This window comes from Pteropus alecto, unplaced genomic scaffold (assembly GCF_000325575.1).
Source record: "Pteropus alecto unplaced genomic scaffold, ASM32557v1 scaffold79, whole genome shotgun sequence".
Classification (NCBI taxonomy): domain Eukaryota; kingdom Metazoa; phylum Chordata; class Mammalia; order Chiroptera; family Pteropodidae; genus Pteropus; species Pteropus alecto.
Window position 1 is genome coordinate 6,952,763 of NW_006494612.1, and position 7,778 is coordinate 6,960,540.

At 34.3% G+C, this 7,778-nt stretch overlaps 1 pseudogene; it reads right to left on the bottom strand.

The window, feature by feature from the left end:
* Positions 1 to 1,125: 1,125 nt before the first annotated feature.
* On the bottom strand, positions 1,126 to 1,244 carry LOC112474356 (annotated as a pseudogene).
* Positions 1,245 to 7,778: the final 6,534 nt, after the last annotated feature.

Genomic DNA, 7,778 nt, shown 5'->3' on the forward strand with positions numbered 1-7,778 from the left:
TTAGTCTTTTTAAAAAGATTTATCTAGAGGTTGTTTTATTATTTTTTTAAAGTTATTTATTTTTTGATACCTGTCAAAAAGTAATACCTGTCTTCCCTCTTCCCCCAAAAAAGATAGAAAAAATATATGACAAAAGGGAAAAAAAAATTTGTGATTCACTTTTTTACGTAATCACGTTAATATAATGGTATAAACTGCCAGTCATTATTCGATGTATGTATGTTGCTCCTACTCTTTATAATCTGCTTTGCTCATTCACTACACAGACACATGTTTCCAGTTTATTTCATATTTTTCTAAATATCTTCCATAAAAGATGCATTTTATTCCATTTCATGGGTGACGTATCTTATTTAATCAGTTCTCAAAGTTCTGGACATGTAAGAAGTTTTCATGTTTTTGCTATTATAAGTGGTACTGTTAGAGTTAGATTTTTAGCCTAATCTTCACAATTATGTATACCTAATAATAAATTTTCTACATTAAAGAGTGAGAAAAATTGTATTGTTATATTGGCCTCCAGAAATTTGTACCAGTTTATGCCTCCTTCAATTCTCCCTCACCAATGCATAAAAGTACTACATTCCCTGTAACCTTCCTATCCTGATACTATAATTTAAAAAAAATTAGTGCAGTTTGATAAATGTGTTAACTTACATTTCTTTGATTATTAATGAAATAGAAACTTTTCATAACTTTATTGGCCACTGCATTTTTCCATTCATGAGTTGCCTTTTTCCCCTTTTGTTCGTTTTCTGTCATTATAATTGTGGCTCTCATATTGATTTGTAAGAGTTATTATATTTTAAGTGTATTAGCCATTTGTCATACCTACAGCAACCATTTCTTCCAGTTCACAGCTCAATTTTATGTATGCTTATTTTTTTAACAATGAAACTTACAAAATTTCTATAGTCCAGTTCATCAGTCTTTTATTTTAGCCTCAAATTCACAAAGATTCCAAAAAAATTAAAATAATAACAAGGAAATGGAATATGAAATAAGGAATCGTATGTAAAATTTCTTTTTTTTTTTTTTAGGCGAGGCAACCCTTAGTTGACCTCACAGATTGCAAGGACCTTGTCAACTTACAATCTCTTATTTTTTTTATTTTTATTTTTTACACCTACACAGCACCTGGTCTTCCTAGGTGGTCTCCCATTCAAGTACTAACCAGGCCTGGCTCTGCTTAGCTTCCGAGATCAGACTGGATTGGGCTCGTTCAGGGTAGCATGGCCGTAGACAATACTGATTATTTTTTATGTATTTCAGAATCAGTTTGTCAAGTTTCTCTTCTCTGCATACACACACACAATTCTAATGAGATTTTGATTAAAATTTATAGAGCAATCTGGGGGAAAATTGGCATCTTTTTATGATCAATCTTCTCATCCAAAAAGTCGTAATATCTGTCCATTTATTCAAATCTTTGTCTATATTCCTTAGCTAAAATTTTTAAATTGTGGTAAAGTTCACTTAACATAAAATCGACCATCTTAATCATTTTTAAGTTCAGTGGCATTTAGTACATTCACATTGTTGTGCAACCACCACCACCATCCATTTCTAGAATTCTTTCATCTTGCAAAACTAACACTCTGTACCCACTAAATAATAACTTCCTATTCTCTTCCATTCTACCCTTCCTTGAGCCCCTGGAAACCACCTTTCTACTTTCTGTCTCAGTGGATTTTACTAGTCTAGGTACCTCATATAAGTGTAATCATATGGTATTTGTCTTTTTGTGAGTGGCTTATCTCACTTAGCATAATGTCCTCATGATGAGTCTATGTAGTGGCATGTGTCAGAAATTCTCTCCCTTTTAAGGCTAAATAATATTCCATTGTCTGTATATACATTTTGTTTATCCATTCATCCCTTAATGGACACTTGGGTGGATTCCAACTTTTGGATATTGTGAATAATGCTGCTATGAACACAGGCATACAAATATCTATTTGAATTCCTGCTTTCAATTCATTTGGATATATATCCAGAAGTAAAATTGTTGGATCATATAATAATTCTATTTTTAACTTTTTAAGGAATTGCCCTATTGTTTTTCATTAGCAGCCATACCATTTATGTTCCCGCCAAGACTATACAAGAGCTCCAATTTCTCCACATCCTTTCCAATACTTCTTTTCTTCTTCTTCTTCTTCTTCTTCTTCTTCTTCTTCTTCTTCTTCTTCTTCTTCTTCTTCTTCTTCTTCTTCTTCTTCTTCTTCTTCTTCTTCTTCTTCTTCTTCTTCTTCTTCTTCTGTTTCTTTTTTTCTTTCTTTCTTTTCTTCTTCTTCTCCTCCTCCTCTTCCTCCTCCTCCTCCTCCTCCTCCTCCTCCTCCTTCTTCTTTTTTTAAATGGTACCAATCCTAATGGGTGTGAGGTGGCATTTCACTATGATTTTGATTTGCATTTCCCTAATGATTAATGAAGTTGAGTATCTTTTTATGCGCTAATTGGCAATTTGTATATCTTCTTTGGAGAAATGTCTATTCAAGTTCTTTGCCCATTTTTAAATCAGGTTGTTTGATTTTTTTTTTTTTGTTGTTGCTACAGAGTTATAAGAGTTCTTTATTTATTCTGAATATTAACTCCTTATCAAAACTAGGATTTGTAACTACTTCCTCATTCCTTGGGTTGCCTTTTCACTGTTGTTAGTGTTCTTTGATGCACAAAAGTTTTAAATTTTAATGAAATCCAATTTGTCTATTTTGTTTTGTTTTGTTTTGGTGTCATATCCAAGAAATTACTGCCAACTCCAACATCATGAAGGTTTCCCTCTATGCTTTCTTATAAGAGTTTTATAGTTTAAGGTCTTAAGTTTAGGTCTTTGATATATTTTGAGTTAATTTTTGTATATGGTATAAGGCAAGGGTCCAATCTCATTCTTTTGCATGTAGATATACCTTAATTCAGTCCTAATTTTATTTTATTCTTAGAGTTCCTACATATTTTGGCTAAGCAAAGCCTTAGGTACGTTGTATTGTTTGCTATTATGAATGAAACTCCTCTTCTTCACCCTATACATATATACAGTTATGTTTTCTAACTATTTCTTACTGCCTTATAGAAAATCTATTTTTTCTTATCAATGGCTAGGTAAGTGAGTTATCTTATTAGTTCTGAATTTTTCAGTGGAATATCCTAGAATTTCCAGGCATACAGAAATATTTACAAATACCTCTAAGATTTGAAAAACATATTTCTTTGCCCCTGTCTTACTGAGAAAATGGACTTTGCTACTTTCAATATAAAGGGACTGTGATTAATCTTAAAGTCAAGGACATATCTGTTTTAACTGTATAACAGTTATCTTGGCACATCACATAGCTCCTCTCTCTCTATTTATATTTCTAGCATTTGCTCTACTAAAAGTATGGTCCTTAGATCAACAGCATCGGCATCACCTGGGAGCTTGTTAGAATTGCAATACCTTGTGCTCCACTGCAGATCTACTGAATTAGAATATTCATCTTAAGATCTTCAGGTAATTTGCATGCATGCTAAAGTTTGAGAGCTGATGCTTTATAGGTTAATGAAATAATAGTTCTTTTTCTTTTAAGTTTTTCCATTTCACAAACACAGGTCATTAGATACTGTAAAACACTAACAAAAATCTTTCAAAAAGGGCAATATGTTAACTATCTTTCACAAGGGTGCCAAGAATACACAATGGGGAAAGGATATTCTCTTGAATAAATGGTGTTGGGAAATTTGGACAGCCACATGCAAAAGAATGAAAAAGGACCCCTATTTTATATCATATACAAAAATTAACACGAGATAAATTAAAGCTTAAGTGTTAGATCTGAAACCATAAAACTCCTAGAAGAAAACATAGGGACAAATCTCCTTGACACTGGTCTTGGCAATGATTTTTGGGTATGACACGAAAAGTACAGGAAACAAAAGCAAAAATTAACAAGTGGTACTACAGTGGACTAAAAAAGCTACTGTACAGCAAAGAAAACCATCAACAAAATGAGAATGCAATCTATAGAATGGAAGAAAACATTTGCAAACCATATATCTCATAAGAGATTAATAACCAAAATATTTAAGGAACTCATAATAGCAAAAAGAACAAATAACTTGACTAAAAAGTGTACAAAAGACATAAAAGACCAAAGAAAACATACACATGGCTAACACGTATATGAAAAGATGCTCAACATTACTAATTATCAGGGAAATGCAAATCAAAACCACAATGAAATATCATCTCACACTTGTTAGGATGACTATTATCAAAAAGACAAGAGATAATAAATGTCGGTAAGGATGTGGAGAAAAAGACACTCATACACTGTTGGTGAGAAAGTAAATTATACAGCCATTATGGGAAACAGTACGGAGATTTAAAAAAATTAAAAATATCACTACCATATAATCAAGCAATTTCATTTCTGGATATATCTCCAAAAGAAATTAAATAAGAATCTTAAATAGATAACTATATTCCCATTTCATTGCAACATTGCTCAAAGTAACCAAGACATGGAAACACTCTAAGTGTCATCAGTGGATGAATGGATAAAGAATATGTGATATATATATATATATATCTGTGTGTCTATCTATCTATCTATCTATCTATCTATCTATCTATCTATCTATCTATCATCTATCTATCTAGGAATATTATTCAGCTAGAAAAAAGAAGGAAATTCTGTCATTTGAGACAACATGGATGGACCTTGAGGGAATTATGCTGAGTGAAATAATCTAGACATTAAAAGACAAATACTGTATGATTTCACTTATATGTGAAATCTGCAAAAGTCAATCTGATACAACCAGAGGGTAGAATGGTAATCATCAGGATCTGTGAAGTGGGGGAAATGGGGAGGTGTTGATCAAAGGGTACAAACTTCCTGGTATAAGATGAATAAATTCTGGGGATTTAATGTACAGCATGGTGATTATAGTTTATAATACTGCATTGTATACTTGAAATTTGTTAACAGAGTAGATCTTAAGTGATTTCACCACACACACCAAAAAAATGGTAACGATGTGAGCTGATGGATGTGTTAATTAACTTGACTGTGGTAATCATTTCGCGATGTATAACATATATTAAATCATCATGTTGTACAACAAAAAATTATGTGTACAGTCAAAATACATACAATTTTTATTTGTTAATTATACCTCAGGAAAGCTGGGAGGAAAAGGGCAATAAGCAGACTGTGAAGTAATAGGATATCAGAAGGGAAAAGAGGAAGACCAAATATGAGATGGATGACTCCAAAAAAGAAGCCATAAGCATGAGTCTACAGCAGCTGAATAGGCTTGTTGAGGATAGGATATTGTGGACATCGCTTATTTACAGGGTCGCCAGGCATTGGAACAGACTCAATGGCATGTAACACAGACAAAAGAGACAGTAGACTTAGGAAGCACCCAGTTTGAGTTTCCGACATTTGTCTTCATAGCAGCTTCATGATTTCAGACTTAGTGGCATTTCTCCTGTATAATTATTTACCCAATAATCTTCTCTCCATGGACTTATCTTTTTTTTAACTAAAATAATTTCATTTAAATGAATGTTTATATAATTTTCACGAATGAAAACCAGCATTACTTGCTAAAGACAGAGCATTACTGTAAAAATAAGTTAATGAAAACTAAAGAATGTTATTAAAACATAAAAGTTAACAGTGAATGAATAGTGAATTTATTTATAAAAATGATAATGAACCTATTTATAAAAATATATATATTTAAATCGTTTCCTCAGTGAAAACAATGAGGCCATTTATGATTAACTGGTAATTCGATGCTGCTAAATGTAAGACTAAATGAGGTTCTACATCAATGAAAACATTATAAAAAGTTATTTAAAAGCTAACAAGCACAAAGTTCTTACTATGTATTAGGCATAGATATAAGAGCTAATCTTCACAAGGACCTCATGAGGTATTCAGTAGTATTTCTCATATTTTACAGATGAAGAAACTGAGGCTTAAAGCAATTAAGCAACTTGTCAGAGGTCACAGAGCTTGTCAGTGGCAAAGCTAGCTTTGGACTGAGACTCGTCCCTCTCCAGGGTCTAGTACCTGCCCCTGTCTAATCGGCATCAAGAAATCCAAGTCAAGTGTGTATTTAGTTGGACAGAGCAAAGATAAATGATCAATCTTCTCTTGTTATAATTATATTCATTGATCCAGACTTTTTCCACTAATTGAGTGTCAACTCTTGTAGGTGGTAGCTTGAAATATTGCTGACAGAATACAATCATGTGGCTAGGAATTCAGAAAATAAGACTAAGTCATCAATGAACAGCCTGCTTTAACTGTGCTTCTGAGCAATCATGGCCAAAGATGAATCTTGTGCCCATTACGGGCATGCCCTATCCTGTAATCCAAGCGTTCTCACGATTTGCATTACTGACACCTGGCGGTGCCCCCTTCTAAGCAATAATATCTGGGAAATCACAGAGTTTATGTGCTAGATATTTCCATATTTATATTTCTAATCCATATTATAATGTATACGTAATACTAAAACAAAAAAGAACGTACTCCTGAAAATCCATGCTTTCAGAGTTATTGATCAAGTTCAAGGCCTTTGCTTTCTTTCATAGGCTGGAGCATTGAGAAAGACAGTCTTGGATACCAGGCTGCTTCTGCTTTCTGTGAAGTCATGGTACCCAAAGCAAGATGTCATTAAACTCAGCTCCCTGATTAAAATGGACAAAAGGGAGAATATAGGAAAGAGATAGTTTAATAAATTACTGGAACATATAAAAATAATTTAATTTTAATAAAAGAATGGCATGATAATTAAAAACTGTAAACACTTCAGAGTTGGTCTTCAATGATGTGTCATAAGTGATTGTGAGCACTTTCTGTTAGCTGTCCTCATGAAAGACAGCCTTGCCTTTAATACCTCTCTTTCCCCAAATTGGCTGGTCACACAAGCTTCTGTAAAAAAATATCTTTTTAAGGGCTAAATTCTTCAGGGATTTGACTTGTGATAGGGTCACATCCTGATGAATCTATTGTAAGTTGAAAAGGATTTAATACCACTAATCTACTGAACATCCTAGCTTAGCCTGGCCTACCTTAAGTATTCTTTGAACATTAGTCTATAGTTGGACAAAATCATCTAACACAGAGCCTTTTTTTTTAATGCCCAGCATCGCAAGAGAGTATTATACCACATATCGCTAGTCCAAGAAAAGGCCAAAATTCTAAGTTCAAAGTATGATTTCCATTGAATGCGTATACCTTTTGCACCATCATAAAGTTAAAAAATCTTAAGTCGGGTCATCGTAAGATGGGGGCCATCTTTATGTCAGTGTTTTATGCTCTGAACTTGCTTAGTCATGACTGAAATCTAATATTTGGCAATATCCTTTTAAACTGGGATGCCCTCCACTTTCCCACTCAGTTTGAGGCTGGTGTGGATACTTGGGCCCCTCATGCCTGGCTTCATTGCCCTCTTCTCTAAGGGCTGGCGAGGGCTGATGGGTGCCCTGGCCTGACCAAGCTCTCTGCCCACTGAGGGCTGGCCATGTGAAGATGACCTGAGTGCACAGAGGCTGGCACAGCCCCTGCTCTGGTACTGGGGTACATTTTCTGTTTGGGGGAGGATGCAGGTGCTGAGCAAAAGCTGGCCTTGAACGTGGAGGAAGCAGCACCCTTCTTTCCATGTCCTCCTCATGTCATTCTTCTCTCACCTCCTATGCCCAAACTCCTATCCGGCAGAATGCTGCCTGTGATCACTGTCAGATTTCATCCATTGGCTGACCAGTCAGGGCTCAGAGCGTC